The sequence below is a fragment of the Dioscorea cayenensis genome, chromosome 11, assembly GCF_009730915.1.
Source record: "Dioscorea cayenensis subsp. rotundata cultivar TDr96_F1 chromosome 11, TDr96_F1_v2_PseudoChromosome.rev07_lg8_w22 25.fasta, whole genome shotgun sequence".
NCBI lineage: Eukaryota > Viridiplantae > Streptophyta > Magnoliopsida > Dioscoreales > Dioscoreaceae > Dioscorea > Dioscorea cayenensis.
In genome coordinates this window covers 1,764,849-1,784,604 of record NC_052481.1, presented here as the reverse complement: position 1 = coordinate 1,784,604, position 19,756 = coordinate 1,764,849, and the positions used below count along the sequence as shown (strand labels likewise).

Here is a 19,756-nt window from a genome sequence, read left to right as displayed (position 1 = left end):
AAGTTCTAAAGGGTTTGGTAATTTCATGAATAACTTATCTCCTATTGTCTTGTCATAAAACATTTTACTGTCTGACTATAATACAGCAATCTAATAAAGGTTTAATATAAGACCGAGTTTTAATCTATATCTGTTCTACTTTTCTAATGGTTTCTACCTTCTGTTTACCGTAATTTGCATTGGGTGAATCTCCTAAAAGTAATAACCTAATCTTATTAAAATTATAAGGATTATCTCTAATTCTAAATCTATGATCTTGGGAAAAGTTGCATGGTTCCCTACTTGCTCGTTGTTTTCTCCTAAGAATTTTTTCCTAATAACTATACATCTCTACCGGTGTTTTAGTGTAATCTAACTCATCATATTTCCTACAAACCATTTGACTCCATATTGCTATAATTATTGTCCCATTTTGAGGGTCATGTGCTGTTAAATTAAGTAATCTACCATCATCAATTAATAACTTTTTATCTATTGTTTCTAACTCTAATCTTTTACCTCTAGGTCTATTCCTATCATTAACATCATTTTATGTGTTATAACTAATGTAAGGAATTCTACTAGGTTGCCCACTAGGTCTTTGGCCGAAGTTCCATATAAGCGTCTTGCTACCTTCATCTATAGGTTGTGCTCTTTGTTGGATTATTATTACTTCCTACTCCAGTTCCATAAATTCGTGGTGTGATTATATTTGTATTTTCTAAGATTTACGGAGGATCATAAGCTACGTCTAATTCTGAGATTTTTGGAGAGCCATAAACTATAACTAATTCTTTACTATCATTAAACTCTAAGCTATCTGTTTCTAAAATATGTCCTTTTTCTATCAATTCTGTTACCAACTTGTAAAACTTCTTCTTCTAATAATTCTATGCCACTACCTACAATTACTGTTTTTTCTAGAAGTCTAGTCATCTATGTTTTCGAATTCTGTTTCTAAGTTGGAGTTTTTATTATCTACTAAAGCTTCTCTATAATTACCAAATCTAATGCTATAATTATTATTCACTATCCTTATAAACTAGTAAAAGTTTTACGGAACTACCACTTTTTTTTCTCTAATCCTCAAACTAAGATTCCATTCTAACCATTAAACTCAAAAGAAGTCAATTATCTCATTGGTTTTTTGTCATCTTGCCCTCTACGATTGCGGTAATTATGCCATTAACATCTAACTTAGATATAGTGGTAATTGCTTATCGGTTAATTTCCCCATAAATCCTATATTTATGAGAAAATTGCTATATTTAACAAATTTTCATATCCTCTAGCTTGGATTCCTATTTCTATCAAATCTAAATCTCTTACACTAATTGAAATGCGGACTACAATAAAATAAACACGAATTACAACTCATATCTACTTCTATTCACGCTATTAATGCTTTTTAGCATCAAACTGCCATCAACATATACAATGTTATCAACCCGCTTGTATTTCTTTCCTAATTAACTTCCCTCTAATTCCTACAGCTATCAAACCTAAATGAACTAATTTTTACGACTCTTTAATTTTTCTTATACTTTCTAAACTTACCCAAAATTCTTACTTCTTGATAGTTTCCAAATCTCTTCTTCTCTCTGTTATCCTAATCAATTGAGGTAAAACTAAGATTACATGTTCGATACAATATTTTTAGGACTTTAAAAGTTCCTATTTGATATGATTATATGGAATTTCTAAATCTTTCTACATCTAACTACTTCTTCTGATTCATTTAACTATTTTTAGAATCTTACTTTAAGGCTAAAGGCCTACTTATCTTCAGTTATATTTCTAGATGTGCTTCCTAAAGTTACACTACTTCCACTAAAAGGTGTAATATTCATTTCCTTAAATAAAGATGATACCATTTTCTTTTTCCTAATATTGTTACTATATTATCTCTAATTTAAATTATTTATTGAGTAATTAAGAGTCTATATTTGCACTATTTTATTATTTTACCATTAACTTAAGCCTATGTTCCTGAACATAACAACTAAATGATTTGTGCTAATAAATTTATCATGGTATTTGATACCTTGTTAACTCTTGGTCTACTATTCTAAATATTTGAATAATCACTATATCCTTTCCACAACCTGTCACACCGGTACTTTTGTTTCTTCTAATGCTTTATAATAATAATTTATTCCACTACTCATTATGTAAAGATTAAGTGTTTAAGCTCTTCCAACGTCTTCCTAATTTCATTATATTTGCTATGTAATTTTCTAACATCATCTGATAAAATTGAAATGCTTTGGGAATTATTTTGTCCTAGTTTTCCTATTAATTCATTATTTTGTTGCCTAATATAATCTGTATATTATTTTACTAAGTCTCCAAATATTTTTGTTTCTAGAAATTATACTCTACTATGAATATGGGTATCTATCCTATGCATTTGTCCATCGAATTTTTCTAAACTAATCCCTAAAGATATTAACATGTCTACGATGCTATTTAACTGAGAGTTCTCACTATGGACTACATGGTTAAATTTCCTGTCAAAATAACAACTTAAACTAAATTCTTTAATTATACTAACTTTCTTCTTCTAATCCTTAGGTAAAGATAAATCTAGGTATTCTATGTCAACTTCCATCAAGCATAACAAACTTCAATGCTCTCATATTTGCGAATTAATCTCTCTTTCCATAAAAATAGAGTTCTAAGAGTACTCTAATATGTTTCCGGATTATCTTTCTTCCACTTAACATAAATTATTTGTATTTTAATATCATTATTTACTGTTTTTACTTTTCTTTGTTCTACAAAGCTTTCTGATCTTAATTCTAACTCTGCTTTAGCCCTTAGATATCCTTTAATTTCTATTAACTATATTGCTTTCCTACCTTTGATTTGATCTTCCAATTTTACAGTTCCACCAATAAATTTCCTAAGAGGTTCCAAAAATAAGTCTACCATTTCTATTGGACTATTTAGAAGAAACTACATTTTCAACAAAAGCTACTACTGATACTACTGTATTCAGAAATTAAATTATTTTTCATCATATCTAATGTTTCCATCCTAGTGCTATGTTCCTCAAGAAAATAAAATTTTCTTTTAATCCGCATAATATGCCTACTAATATTACCTCTTCTATCTGTTGTATATTTAATTACTAGAATAGATTCTTTAGATTCATTTAAATATCTAAATTTTAATTCTAAATAATCTTCTACAGTTAATAACCAAAGTGCAAATCTGTATCTAATTTGATCTTCTATTTTAACATTTATTCTAGTTAAATATTTTATAACTAATTTTAAATAAGGCTCTACAAATCAAGGAGGATTACTATTAATTATATCTAAGGGAAATAACATAACTACAGGCTCTGATACCAATTTTAAGACTAAATGACTTACTAGTCTTAATCTACCGACCTAAGTCAATGAAATATTATAGGAGGGGAGCCTAGGATCATTCTAACATATACTGGCATATTTATAAAGATAAATATTTCTAATATAATTATATAGCTCGACTAAAGACATAATTATAAAATTATAAATACGAAATTAAAAATGAATGAATTTGGATCTAAAGATAACCATACTAGTTCCATGGATTATTGCCATAGCGAAACCCAAAAGGAACTTATAATAATATCTAATTTTTCTTACTAAATTATTTATAGTAGAAACTAAAATAAAGACAGGAATAAAAACTAAGGATAACCTTACTAGTTCAATGGATTATTGCCGTAGCGAAACCCAAGAAAACCTATAATGATAGCTAATTCTCATACTAAATTATTTATAGTAGAAACTGAAACAACAACTAAAATGAAGACTGAATTTAAATCTAAATTTAAAAGAGCTATTTTTCTTTGAGTAAAAATTTGGAATTAGAAAGACTACTTTTACCATTAAAAGCTCTACTGAGAGATTAAACTAGTAAAAAAACTAAATTAGATTAAGAATTCATATTTTAAAAATCTGTACTTAGTACTCAAGAGAGTCTTAAGAGAACAACTTTCTTGCCACTGTCCTTCTTTCTTTTCCTTAGATTCATACCATACCTCTAGTGTCATAAACTCATGTTACAAGATTTTAGCTTTTCTCTTCTTACCAAGATATTAGTTTTTCTCTGTAAGAACAAGTTAAATAATTTTACCAGCATGTATTTTTTTCAGGCATCATACCTACGCTACTCTTTTCCTCTTCAAATGGCTCACTGCCTTAAACCAGGTTATGGGTCAATGGTCAAACCAGGTTCGAACCGGGTTGTCTTGGTCATAAATATAATATATATTTTTGTAATTTTAATTATATATAAATATAAAAAAATAATACATTATAAATTACTAAAAAAATTTACAACAACAATAAAAAAATTCAACAAATAAAAATAGGTTTTTATTTATAAATATTAACAGGGATTCAGTGAGAAAAAGCAGGAGGCTAGCTGAGTTTTTTTCATGCGGCCGAGGCGATTACGGTACCACGACATCACCTGCGGTGAGGCACCACCATGGCTTGAAGACGTCCGACATTTCATAGAACTCCATAAAAGCCGACCCATCTGCGTTCTTTGCAAGATGGGCATAGTAAACCCAGAGCGGTCGCAAAGAGCGAAGGCAACACATCGGACTAAAGTCATGCAATGAACACAATGAAACAAAGCTTGCTTATGCATTAATTGATATGATTATTCACATTACAAACAAAAACAGACCTAGTAAGTAGCTTCCACAAACAAACCTCATGAAAGATTTCTATTTTACTAAAGTGATAATGCAAACCTCCGAGTGTAGATCTTTTTGGCATGTTTCACATGTGTCACGTTGCTCCACGATCATCTCCCTCTGCTCATACGCACGGTAATGTTTCTACCTTTATTTATTTTACCTTTTTCTGGTTTTGTGATCATGCTTCCTTCCCTTCCCTTCCCAGTTGATACTAGTATGACTGACATAGAAGTGAGAGAGAAAGACAAAGAGAGAAGGCAGAATAAAGACTAACGAGTGGATCCGAGTTCTCGGTGGATCATGGCCCTTCACATCCTTTTTCCCGTGCCACAGTGCTCGACCATGGCCCTTCTCACCCTTTTTACCCGGCTTCGCATTGTTCTCGACAAATCCGAGTTCTTAGAACCCGCTTGCAAACTTCTTGAAACTTGAGAATTTTAAAGCTGGTTTTTATATTTAGGGTAAAGTTTCATTTTTAATGAGTTCAGATCTTGGAGCTTATTTGTCGAATTTAGTGATTTCATTGCCTTGAGATCTTTGAAGATCTGTTTTTAGGTATAAAGGAAGGTCGGTTCATTTCTGCGGCCCAATCACCAAAAAAATACTGTTTTTGGCATGAATTGGTGGGCTAACTTGTTCCATTTGTTTCATTCGCACTTGAGCTACAACCAACATTTTGAGCGGGAGTGTTTAGCGAATCCCTGTACCATGTCTTCCTTGAGCGGGGAGCTTGTTTTTCCTAGTCCTGCAATTCTTGGATGAAGAGAAGTTCAAAAATATTGTTCACAAGTGAGTGAATTTTTTTGCAATGCCTAAAAATGGGGGCTTTATGTTGGAAACCTAATTCATATACAAACAACTGTTTTATTAAAAACATCCTCTAAAATCTCATATATTGTATTGCTTCAATCGGTCGAACACTTTTCTTGGTATGTGTTCATTGGTGCATTTTTTTCAATTATGTTGGTGTCCAAATGAATGAATTTTTAGGTTGGAACAAGAGTCGCTTCTACTTTAACATGAAGCATTTTGAGGATCGAGTTTTCGGGGAGTGGGAGGAGGTTGAAAAGTGTCTCGTGGGTTCGCGGAGGTTGAAGACAATCGATACTCTATGAAGATATTCTTTGAGATAAGGAAGCAGAAATATCTAGAAGCATTGGATAGGTGAGTTGTTATGCTTGTGGTGGACTACTTGATGGGAATTAAGCAACAATCTCAATAGATTGTAAACAAATAAACAATCCCCAAGCTTGCTAGATGAAGGAGAGCAACCTAACAAGACCAAAATTGCAATCACACAAGACACCAAATTTTACGTGGAAAACCCTTAAATCAAGGGTGAAAAACCACGGGTCAATCTTGACCAATCCAAGCTCCACTATGATCAAATTCAGGGTACAAGAGAGTCTCAAGAATGAGCATAAGTCAGAAAAAATACAACTTGACCAAAACAATAGCTAAAACAAGCTATATTGGAAACAAAAGCAATATTCTGTAGCTTCTGTTATGACCCTCATATCTCGATCTAGGAGAAACCAAATCACAAACCGTCTGGTGGAAATCAAGCTCTGCAAGTCCCGAACGTGCCCACCAAATTTCAGCTCAATCGGATATCGTTTGACCCTCTAAACACCAGCTTGAATTTGCTGCCCCTGTCAAATCCGAACCCTGCGAAAATCTGCCGTTTTTATCTTTGCGGCTTCTATCTCCTCAGATTTTTCACTCTCTTAACCCTAATATGATGGAAAACACTAAATAAAGTGAACCCTAATGGGCTTGGACCATTTGGGCTTTTCTCCACATAGGACGGGAGCCCAATACCCAACATATCTCCCCCTCACGACTATGTGGAGGTGACCGCCATCCCGGTGATCATACGGCAAACCTCAAACTTCCCTCTTGGCAAAGTCTTTGTCAACATGTCAGCACCATTGTCATCTGTATGAACTTTAGCCAACTCCAACAACTTCGCATCCAATGCATCTCGTATCCAATGATACCTCACATCAATGTGTTTTGAGCGGGAATGAAAGGTTTGATTCTTGGCAAGATAAACTGCACTTTGACTATCACAATATAAGACGTACCTCTCTTGTGTATAGCCAAGCTCAAGCAAGAACTTTTTAAGCCAAAGCAATTCCTTGCAGGCTTCTGTGATGGCAATGAACTCTGCCTCAGTTGTGGACAATGCAACACACTTTTGCAATCTAGACTGCCAGGCCACAACTCCCCCTGCAAACTTGATCAAATACCCTGAAGTGGACTTTCTAGAATCAACGTCTCCAGCCATATCAGAATCTGTATAACCGACAAGCACAAGCTTCTCACCACCAAAACAAAGATTCAAGTCTGAAGTTCCCTTAAGATACCTCATAATCCATTTCACTGCATTCCAATGCTCTCTACCTGGATTTGAGAGAAATCTACTAACATTGCTAACAGCATAAGCAGTGTCAGGTCTAGTACACACCATGGCATACATTAAACTCCCAACAGCAGATGTATAAGGAACACCTTCCATGTCAACCTTCTCAGTCTCAGTTGAAGGACTTTGACTAACACTCAGTTTGAAATGTGCAGCTAGAGGAGTGCTTACAGACTTAGACGTTCCCATGTTGAACCTCTCCAGCACCTTCTCAATATATTTCTTTTTGAGACATCCAAAAGCTTCTTCTCTTTTCTATCACGCACAATACTAATACCCAATATACGCTTCTTTGATCCCAAATCTTTCATAGCAAATGAGTTCTCTGAGTTGCTTCTTTAACTCCGTCAATTTTAGAAAAAATTTCCCAACAATAAGTATGTCATCAACATACAATAGCAAGATAATAAAAATCACCATCGACAAACTTGCTCACAAAGACACAATGATCGAAGTAGTCTTTTTTTATAGCCTTGCTCAATCATAACCGATTCGAACTTCTTATACCATTGTCGTGGAGCTTGTTTCAAGCCATACAAACTCTTTTTCATGAGACACACATGATTTTCTTTTGCCTTGCACCCTCGAAACCCTCGAGTTGTTCCATATAAATTTCCTCCTCTAAATTACCATGGAGGAATGCGGTTTTTGACATCCATTTGCTCAACTTCCAAATCAAGAGTTGCGACTAAACCCAACACAGTTCTAATAGATGTCATTTTTCACTGACGGTGAGAAAATCTCATCAAAAGTCAATCCCCTTTCTTTAACTAAAACCTTTCACCACCAATCTAGCTTTATATCTAGGAGATGCTGAATTTCCTTCATATTTCACCCTGTAAATCCATCTATTCTTTAAGGCCCTTTTGCCTTTAGGCAACTTGACTATATCAAATGTATGATTGTCATCTAACGATTTCATTTCATCTTCCATTGCATGAATCCATTTCTGTTTTTTCTTCACTTTCTATGGCCTCTTTGTAATTCTCTGGTTCTCCCCCATCAGTCAAGGTCACATACTCATCGGATGGATATCCGGTGGACACATGTCTCTCTCTATTAGACCTTCTAAGTGGAACTTGAGGTGGATCTTCAGGTTCATCTTCATGTTGCTCGGGTTGTATCTGCACATCCATTCTTGGAACATCTAATTCATCTCCAAGCTGCTAATCATCATTCTGAACATCAATATCAACTGTCTTTAGATTTGGTATAACATGAACTGCCTCTGCATTAATTAACTCATAAGTCTTCAAGGGATCTTTCTGCCCCACCTTATCAATGTCATCAAGCATTTGGTTTTCCATGAATACCACATCACGGCTTCTAACCATCTTCTTCTTCACTGGATCATAAAGGCTATACCCAAACTCATCATTATGACCATAGCCCACGAAGATACATCATCTAGTCTTCTCATCAAGCTTAGACCTCTCATCTTTTGGAATATGAACAAATGCTTTGCAACCAAAAGCTCTTAAGTGGTCATAGGAAATATCCTTTCCAAACCATACTTTATCTGGCACATCACCTTTTAAGGCCACAGCAGGGACTAAGATTGATCACATGTCTTTGCTTTTGCACACAATGCCTCACCCCAAAACATTTGAGGTAACTTTGTACGAAAGCATGCATCTAACTCTTTCCATCAATGTTCTGTTCATTCTCTCTGCCAGACCATTATGCTGAGGAGTTTTGGGAGGTGTCTTCTTGTGTCTGATTCCATGTTGTCTACGATGATGCATCAAAAGATCCACAATACTCACCACCGTTATCACTCCGATACATTTGAGCTTCTTACGGTGTCTTTCAACCAAGGCATGGTATTCTTTGAATTTTTCAAGCACCTGATCTTTGGTCTTCAAAGCATAGACCCAAAGTTTCTGGAATGATCATCAATGAATGTCAGAAAGTATAAGGCACCACCATAAGATTTTTACCTTTAAAGGTCCACAAACATCTGAATGTACTAACTCAAGCAACTCTGACTTTCTTGAAGAGGGATGCTTCTTAAAGGATACCATGTTTTGTTTTCCTGCCATACAGTGAGAACATCTCTAACTCCTGCATTCTTCAATCCTGGAAGCACATTCTTTTTAGCCAAGCTAGACAATCCTTTTTCACTAATATGACCAAGTCTTCTGTGCCATAAGTAAGATGCCTCCATATCTACTACATTCACATCATCACTAGGAACAACACTTTTTAACCAATACAACTTAGAATCTTTATTTCCACGGGCTACAACCATGTTTCCTTTGGTAAGTTTCCATTTTTCCACCACCAAAGCAGTTGTCATATCCGTCATCATCAAAGTCGCACTAACCGAAATAAGATTCAAGCGAACATCAGAGCATACCTTACATCTTTTAGAAGCGACTTCATACCCATGGTAGTTTGCGAGACACACATCTCCAATACCGAGCCACCTTTGCAATGCCACTCGTTACCCATCTTCAATGAGCCAAAAATCTCCAGTTTGAAAGATATGAAGAATTCCTTCCATGGCGTCACATGCAAAGTAGCACCACTATCCACAACCCGACTAACTCATCGGATACAATGTTGATTATATCGGTCTCGATGAGTAAAAGACCAAATCATCGAGTAGCGGCAGATCACGAATCACCATCTTTATCCTTCTTCTCTTGCTTGCCCTTTCCCTTGTTTTCTCGCTTCCATTTGAAACAATTCCTTTTTATGTGCCCCATTTTGTGACAATAATGGCATTCAACATCCTTGTATCCGGACTTGGACTTGCTTCTGCTTTTATCTCTACCTTTCTGATTTCTATAAAGATTTCTCCCCTGATCTTCATGAAGCAGAACCTCTGGTTTAGAAGAAGAACCTTGATCCTTCTTTCTCATCTCCTCATTAAGAGTACTACTCTTAACCCGACTCTAGAGACACCACACCACTGGAGCGGAATTTATTATTGAGACCGAAATGTCTCCCATGTATCTGGTAGTGTGTTCAACAGCCAAAGTCCAAGAATTTCATCCTCAAATTTAATACTCATCCCTGACAACTGATCAAGAAGCCCCTGAAAAACATTCAAGTGATCTGATATGGAAGTTCCCTCTTTATATCTCAAATTCATCATGGAATTCAACAAATACAGCTTGTTGTTTCCTGACTTTGAAGCATACAAAGACTCAATCTTCTCCCACAATTTTTTGGCTTCAGTATCATTAGCAATATGATTGTAAACATTATCATCAACATATTGCCGAATAAACCCACAAACTTGTTGATGTACAAATACCCATTCTTCATCAGATTTTGAATCTGACTTCTTCGCAGCAAACACAGGTAAGTGCATATTTTTGACAAACAACAAATCTTTCATTTTCCCTTTCCAAAGATGATAATTGCTTCCATTCAAACTAATTATCCTGTTTGTATTTGCCTCCATCATTCAAACAAGAAAACCACTATGATCATAAAGATTGAGAACCTGGCTCTGATACCACTCTGATGGGAATTAAGCAACAATCTCAATAGATTGTAAACAAATAAACAATTCCCAAGCTTGCTAGATGAAGGAAAGCAACCTAACAAGACCAAAATTGCAATCACACAAGACACCAAATTTTACGTGGAAAACCCTTAAATCAAGGGTGAAAAACCACGGGTCAATCTTGATCAATCCAAGCTCCACTATGATCAAATTCAGGGTACAAGAGAGTCTCAAGAATGAGCATAAATCAGAAAAAATACAACTTGACCAAAACAATAGCTAAAACAAGCTATATTGGAAACAAAAGCAATATTCTGTAGCTTCTGTTATGACCCTCATATCTCGAGCTAGGAGAAACCAAATCACAAACCATCTGGTAATCAAGCTCTGCAAGTCCCGAACGTGCCCACCAAATTTCAGCTCAATCGGACATCGTTTGACCCTCCAAACACCAGCTTGAATTTGCTGCCCCTGTCAAATCCGAACCCTGCGAAAATCTGTCGTTTTTATCTTTGCGGCTTCTATCTCCTCAGATTTTTCACTCTCTTAACCCTAATATAATGGAAAATACTTAATAAAGTGAACCCTAATGGGCTTGGACCATTTGGGCTTTTCTCCACATAGGACGGGAGCCCAATACCCAACACTACTTAATGATTGACTTGTAGGTTGTTTAAGGTGTATGATTAATTGATCATGTTACCTTGCAGGCATGATCGAGCTAAGGCCGTTGAGATACTTGTCAAGGATCTCAAAGTCTTTGCTTCTTTCAATGAAAAGCATATTCAAGAAATAGCTCATGAGTTGCTCACCCTGGACAATTTTAGGTAATTATCATATTTTGCTAATATCTTTCATTGCATGCTTGCTTAATCTATTTTTGGACTCGTGCAGACAGAATGAGCAACTATCCAAATACGGGGATACAAAGTCAGCCAGGAATATAATGCTTATGGAGCTTAAGAAGCTCATTGAGGTCAATCCATTGTTTTGAGACAAGCTAACGTTTCCAGCATTTAAAGCTCCTAGACTTCGGACCTTGATCAACCAAAGGTTTGTTGTTTCCTTATTCTTGCTCGGAGAGGCTTGCCTATTCTTTTTATTTGATAAATTCCTAATTTCATCTGAAAGATAAATTATTTCGCTGGAATATAATGTCAATTCTTCCAGTGATTTATTCAAGAACCCATAGCTTTCTTACAGCTTACCTGTGGTTGTTAATTGTGATAGTTTCATGCCATGTTTCAATATTTTGCATTGGGTTCTTGGGAATGATCATCTTGTTCGATTTCTATTTATAATCTCAACTGATGGATATTTAATCCAATTTTGTCTGAAGGACAGTGCTAGGAATTCTGTAGGCGCCCATGATCAAGAAATGGCTTGCCTTTCGTGATTATTTATTTCGTTCCAATTTTATGCGTTAGTTTCATTTCTAGTTCCATTCGATGTTTTCCTAATTCTGAGATCTTATTTATTTTGCTTTGTGATTGTAGTCGTAATTGGCAACATCAGCTATGCAAGAATCCACGTCCGAATCCTGATATTAAAACACTTTTCAATGATCACTCATGTGCTCCTACTAATGGGCCACATCCTCCCCCAACTAATGCCCCTATCATTGGTCCCATTCCTAACTAGGGTATTTCCTCCACTTGGAGTTCATATTAATGTAAGTGGATGAAAACCATAGTCTCCAAATTTATTTATATGCATGTCATTGACTAACTAAAATCAAATGTCCTCTTGATACAGCCATTCCAACCAGTTGTTTCGCCATCTCCTAGTGCTATTGTTGGGTGGATGTCTTGTTCTAATCCTTCCATACCACATGATGCAATGGCGTAGGGATCACCAGATCTTGTGCCACCTTCAAATGCTGGTAATTTTTTTTCCCATGTCAATTTCATGTTTACTTTTGGTGACTAGTTTTGATATTATTCTAATTCCTCATCACGGAATGTGATTATTTGTAGCTGCATTTTTTAAGCATCCCAGAACTCCAACAAGTGCTCCTGGAATGGACTATCAGGCAGCTGATTCTGAACGCTTAATGAAGAAAACGCGCACTGGACTTTCTGATGTGGTATTGGAGTACAAAAGACATCTTCCAGAATATGCAGTGACTTCTTCTTTTCATGCACTGGTTTTTATGTTGAATTTCCATACAAACTTTTCCTAGAAGACTAAGTAATTGGGTTGATTTTCTAGGTTATTCTCTCTGGTCCGTCTCACCCAACTAATATTTATTCACAAGATGATCTTCCTAGAATTGTTGTACGGACACTTTACCAGGGCTCTAGTGTTACAAGCTTGGACTTTCATCCCATTCAACAGACAATACTTCTAGGTAGCTGTTTGGCACTGGGTCTCATGAAAATATTGTTGTTTCAATTTTGAGTTAACCATGCTCTAATGTGCTATATGGTTACTGATTTTCTTCTTCTATTGGCATTTTGTATTTTGATAACATCTAGTTGGAACAATTGTTGGTGACATCGGAATATGGGAAGTTGGATCTCGTAAGAAGATAACAAACAGGACATTCAGGGTTTGGGACATAACGGCTTGTTCAAGGACCTTACAGGCGTGTTTACCAAACTGAACTCGATTATTTCTATAATGGAATACCATGTTCATGATCATGTCCTGTATTTCTAATAATTCTTAATTTTGGCCGGTTTGATAAATTTCCAGGCAACACTAGTGAATGATGCCACAGTATATGTCAATCGATGTATATGGAGTCCTGATGGATCTATCCTTGGTAAAGCTAATAGCACAACATATTTATTTGATGTAGTTATCCTTTGCAGGCTTCTCATCATCGCAATTGATTTTTGTTTATGGTACTGTGATTTCTTTTGCCTATGCTAAGATCTACTATTTGTTTTTTTGCTAGGTGTTGCATTTTCACAACATATTGTCCATATATATGCTTTTCTATCTAATGGAGAATTAAGGCCGCAAATGGAGGTCTGATGCATATTAATTTTTGAAATCATAAATCAAGAGAGCAATGAGACAATAAAAGCACAAAAGATTTATGAGGTTCGGCAATGTGCCTACGTCCTCGGGGTGGAGCAGCCGTAATCCTCTTATTCACTTGTCTCTCCTCACAGTTGAGTCAAAAGACTAGGGTTACAAATATTTATAGGTAAAAACCTAAATTTATCCAAATACAAACCTATTTGGATCCTTTTCTATCTGGATCCTAAACATATCCAGATTCTAAACCTATCCGGATACAAATTACAAGATTATCAAATCATAATCCTAACAAGATACAAATTACCCTTGTATCCTATCGCAGGGCGTTTCCCCCGCACTCAACCTATCAAACTGATGCTCCCACAATATGACAGATGTTGTCACGCCACTCCACTCCGTTCCCACATCTGCTAGTTTACTTGTGTATATGAGCCATACACAACAATCTCCACCTTGGCGAATATACCCATGAAGATATAAACCAGGGAGCTTCTTATCTTCCAAATAGGTTGAGTGTCATGTTTCTTTAGCATTAGAGACATTGATCAAGTCCAAGCAATGCTTGAACTTCCCTGTAGTGATTGCCTTGATCTGATTTTGTAACTGCAACAACAACTCCACCTACAACTGTATTTCCCATCAGCGTGTAGATATTCCTAGCACTCCTTTCTCCTTTCATCACTATCAAACCATCCTTACTCACCGCAATACAATCTTTTTCGGTTTTATAGCCAAAACCGTTTCCATGCAAAGTACCCAAAGAAATCAGATTCTTCTTTAATTCTGGAACATGTCGAACATCACACAAAGTCCGAACAACACCATTATACATCCGAATCTTGATCTGCCCTTTTTCCAGTAATAGCACAAGCTTTATCATTGCCCATGTAGACAAAAACCAAAAATCCCACGATTTGTATGAATCAAACCAATCCTTGTTCCATGTCATGTGAAACGAACATCCCGTATCCAAAAATCCATGAATCGAGGGTTTTACATGATGAAGCGAAAAGAAGATCCCCATCACTACAATCCCGAATCACCTGCTACTGGATCACATTACCAAACTGTGATGAATTACTGTTCCTTTCATCAATTTGTTGCTTCCTGTTTGGACAGTCTTTCCTAATATGTCCCATCTGTTGGCACTTATAACATTGAACAGATCTTCTGACTCTGGGATTCCTTTTGCTGAAACCATCTTTCCCCTGCCTTCTCCCAGTTTCCTGGTTGCCTTTCACATACAATGCTTCCGTTTGAGAACCTTCAGCATTATTTTGCTTCCGCTGATTGTGGGCTAACAACGCCGTAGTGATCTCATCTACTTTGAGAGTATCTTTCACCCATGTGAGTGTAGTCACTAGATGCTCATATGAAGGCGGTAAAGAACACAACAAAATCATAGCTTTGTCTTCATCTTCAATCACGACCTTAATTCTCTGCAAATCACTGACTGTGTGATTGAAGAAATTGATATGTTGTACCAGATCTGTACCTTCCTGCATCTTCAGGCCGTACAGTTTATGCTTCAGATACAACTTATTTGTCAGAGATTTTGACATATATCGACCCTCCAATTTCCTCCAGACCTCCACCGGAGACGAGAGATCCATGACGTGATACATAACATCATCCGCCAAACACAAGCTCGAATAAGTGCCGCCGCTTTTGTTTGTAAATCCAACCAAACTTGGTCTTCCAAACCTTGAGGCTTTTGTCTTTTTCCAATGCTTTCAACATCCCTTGCTGTACTAGCAAATCCTTTACCCTCATTGCCATAATCCAAAATTCCGGTTCCATTTGAACCTTTCCACATCGAATTTTTGTAGCGAGTTCATCCTCGCCAAAGAAAAACTCGCTCTGATACCACTTGTGGGCTATCAGAGCGAGTTCATTCTGCTATACACAACATTAATGACATTGCCTTTTCACATCCCAACAAGGTTTTATGCATAATCACCTGTGGTGATGATAAAACTATTAAGGTTAGTTTTGTTGATACTCATCTTTGTGTGAAGAATTTTATTGAATGGGTACGTTTGTTATCTTTGATACCAATTGCATGTGATATATAGGTGTGGGATGCCACAACAAGACAGCAGCTGCGTATATTTGAAGGTCATGAAGCTCCTGTATATTTTGTACTACAAGGAGAATATTCAGGTTGTCTTTAGACTCTGAAGATGTTTTCATTAGCTTGAATTTTAACTGTTTTTTTATATTAGTGCATGTTAGTCTAATTTGTTAATTTGTTTTGAACACTTCTCCGTGGGTTGTAGGCAGTTGTTTAACGTTAGATTAAGGAGGCCTGTTGAGTTCTAGACCAAACGATTGCAATCTTTTCTTGATGTCACTCACTTTGGTTTTGTACGCAGTTCATTTTCTCCACAGCCATCGATGGAAGAATCAAAGCATGGCTCTATGATTGTATGGGGTCTAGAGTTGACTATGATGCTCCTGGGCACTGGTGTACTACCATGGCATATAGTGCAGATGGATCAAGGTGAGGTTCTGTGTGAATTTTGATAACAATTGTTTATAAACTTGGAACCCAGTTCTTAGTAATGCAATTGTTTTTGTTGATCTTTGAATTACAAATTTGCAAGAGTTGACTATTTGTTCACATGTTTGTTTTTCATTTTGTATACCATCATGCAGGCTTTTTTCTTGTGGAACTAGTAAGGATGGTGAGTCGCATTTGGTTGAGTGGAATGAGACTGAAGGATCCATTAAAAGGACTTATTCTGGCTTAAAGAAACGTTCTTTCGGTTTCGTACAATTTGATACAACGAGGAATCGCTTCTTAGCTGCTGGAGATGAATTCATGGTCAAGTTTTGGGATATGGACAATACCAATATATTGTTGACTATAGATGCAGATGCTGGTTTGACTGTTAGTGAAGTCATGCCGTTTGAGCTTGTCTTTCTTCATGTTATTCAAAGTCCTTAAACAATGAAATCTCCTTGTCTTTTGATTTGTAGGCAAGCCCTCGACTAAGATTCAATAAAGAGGGTTCATTGCTTGCGGTCACCACAAATGAAAATGGCATCAAGATCTTGGCAAATGCTGATGGACAACACTTAATAAGGATGTTGGAGACAAGGCCATTTGTTGGAGAATGCATGGAATATTTAGAACTTGCGGTTGGTGTAAAGTGATAACACGTGGAATACTTGGAAAATCTGTGGTGGTTTTGATATTATTAGTCTATAAGGTTTGTATTTTGAGAAATAGGTCTAGAAGGATAGAAGGATGATCCCAAGCACAACCTGTGTTGTAGTCTTACTTTTTATGTTTGGCATTTTTATTTGAGACTAAATTTTATCCTTTTTTTTTTCTTTGATAAAAATTTAAGTATGTCCTTATTTATTTTGTGCTAAGTTTAGAACTTAAGATGAATTCACTAACTAATTATTTCCAACATGATATGCTTCCCTTAGGTGGAATCTGCAATCTCTGCGGTATGATCCATCAGCAAAGGTTGGACTCAATATGTTATGTGCAAGCTAGGGAAAGATTTACTGAATTCAATTTGTTATACTTAAGAAATACTTCGTTCAAAGGTACTCAATCAATACTCATCAAGTAATCACTTAATAATTCAGCTCACTGAAATACTTTGGAAAATCACCAAAAGCAGTTATCAAATTAGATATGATATTCAGTAAAATTCCGAGATCTTCCTCTATGGAAACATTAACAGTCAGTACAAGTATTACCTATCATCATTCATAAACCACAATGATCGAAATCCATGACATTTAGGAAAAGAAATGCAGAATTTAACAAGTTTGACAGATGAGAACAATCTCACAGAAACAAAAAGTAATTGAATGCAAAAAATACTAAAAAACGTAAATTCCAGAAACCCAAGATAATTGGCAACCTGTCTCCTTGCTCTTAATAACCTTGAGAGAAACTATAGCCGTCAACTTCCTGCTTCAAGTCTAGATAAATATGTTTTAAAGTTTTAAAAGATAAAATCTCACTAGAAAAATATCATCAAGATTCCTTATTCCAGATTTTTTACATAACACTGAATTTTGCACCAAAAAAATTCTATTATTCTTTTATTTTTTTACAATTTTTAAAAACCCTATTAGAGGTAGGGTTACATCCAGGGCGAGGCGGCAGGGGGGCAAGGGGCGGCGCTCCCTGTCGCCAGCGGGTGTCAGTGACCCGCCTGCTCGCTCCCTCGATGAGTTCCCTCGCCCCTTCCTTCCAAACGCCCTCACCCGCCCCTTCCGCCCTCCCTCCGGCCTTCTCCTCCTCCCCCTCCCGCCTTCTCCTTCGGCTCCGCCCCTTCTTCCGAAGCTTTTTTAATATATATTTTTTTATTTCTTATTTCTTTTATCTTTATATATTAATATCTTTTTATATTTTTCATTATATTATATTTTTTTAAATTTATTTTTAGTTAAATGATTTGATTTTTTTCTCATTTATTAGATATTTGGTTAAGTTTGTTATTTTTAAAAATTTCTAGAATTTGTAAAAAATATGTATGATTGATTAATGTTCATGATTTAGGGATTTGAGAAATATTAAAGCTTTGATTTAGTAATAAATATTTTTCAAAAATTATAATTAATTTAAATAGGAGTTTAAATGAAAGTTATTATTTTTTTAAAAAAATATTTAAATATCAGTTTATTTTTGTAATTAATAAGATTTTTCAATGTAAGTAATTTATAAAAATTAAATTTTTTTAAAAAATTTAAATGAATTTAGATAAATTATTAAATTATATATATCATGAAAATGAAAATTTTTTTAATTTAAAATATTATCTATATTTTTACAATTATAAATCAAAACAACATCAACTCAAGGATAAGATCAATGAAGTAATTACTTTACGCCCTTAATTTTTAAAATCCTCATCTTTAAATTTTTTTAATAATAATTTTACAAACTAAAATTTTAAAAGACTATTCATAATTACATGATACAAAAATATTTTTAATTTAATATTTAATCAATGTAATTTAATCTTAGTTAACATTTAAATTTTTAAAAAAAATACAGTAAGATATTAAATATTTTATTTTAATGCTTAATCAGTCATATCTTCTCTAACTAACTTTTCAAAATTCTATTATTGATTGGTTTTTTCATGTATTTGTTTCTCTAAAATTAATATAACATTTATTTTTTAATTATAAATAAGAGCATTTGTAGTTTTTATATTGTTACAATGTTTTTTTTGTTAGGTTTTATTTTATTGAGTTTTATTTACAAATTTTAAATATATACTTTTATAGTATGTGAAAACAATAAACAAACATCTTAAATAGATATTTATTAAAATAAAATCTAAATAAATTTAATTTTTATTAAATAAATTAGAAATATATTCTGAAATTCTAGTATAGACCTCTAATAAGCCCCTAAGTCAGAATTAAAAAAAAAATCAAATTTTGATATATTAATTAATTTTAACTGTTTCTCTTAAAATTTACTTATTGTTATAAAAAAATTAAATGTATTTTTATAATATAAAAATTTTTGTTAATTAATTATTTTTAAAACTTGTAGTTCACCTCCCCTATTTGATTTCGGCTCCACTGCTACATCCTTTGTTGTAACCCTCTGAGCCTGGGTTTAGGGATATAACTATAAAAAAAATATTTTTTTAGTGATAATAGGTTTTTTTTATTTTTTAAACATGTTTAAATATTTAAAGATAAAAAAAATTTAAAAAATAAAACCTCACTTAATAAATATTTAAATAAATAATTATGTTAGAAAGACTTATCTCGCAGTCGAATGATGCACAATCTTTTTGTATATTTGCAGTCATTGCTCTTCCGCCCAAGCGAATGACACCGACATGCTTGTGACAAGACTGCAGTGGACGCACAATCTTTAGTTTTGGTATTTCCCATACTAGGATGAGAGGTTTTGTCATTACGACCAGACTGTAGATTGACATAATGCATTATTAAACTTGGACTTTTGTCGCGTTTCACTTAGCTCCTTTTATCCGCTTGTTCAACAATTGATTCCATGACACATGATTGATGGACAGAGCGACAAGGACAAATTTCACTTGTGTGACAGCAACTTTAAATTTTTTTTAAGTGGATAAACCACTTTTATTAAAGTAAATAAAACCATACACTAGAACCAATCAAATACAACCAATATCTTTAAATATTCACTTCAATTTTACAGTGTAAAATATTTAAATTA

General features: G+C 34.7%; 1 pseudogene; it reads left to right on the top strand.

Annotated features, from left to right (window-relative positions):
- Positions 1-5,392: 5,392 nt before the first annotated feature.
- LOC120272228 lies at positions 5,393-16,719 on the top strand (annotated as a pseudogene).
- Positions 16,720-19,756: the final 3,037 nt, after the last annotated feature.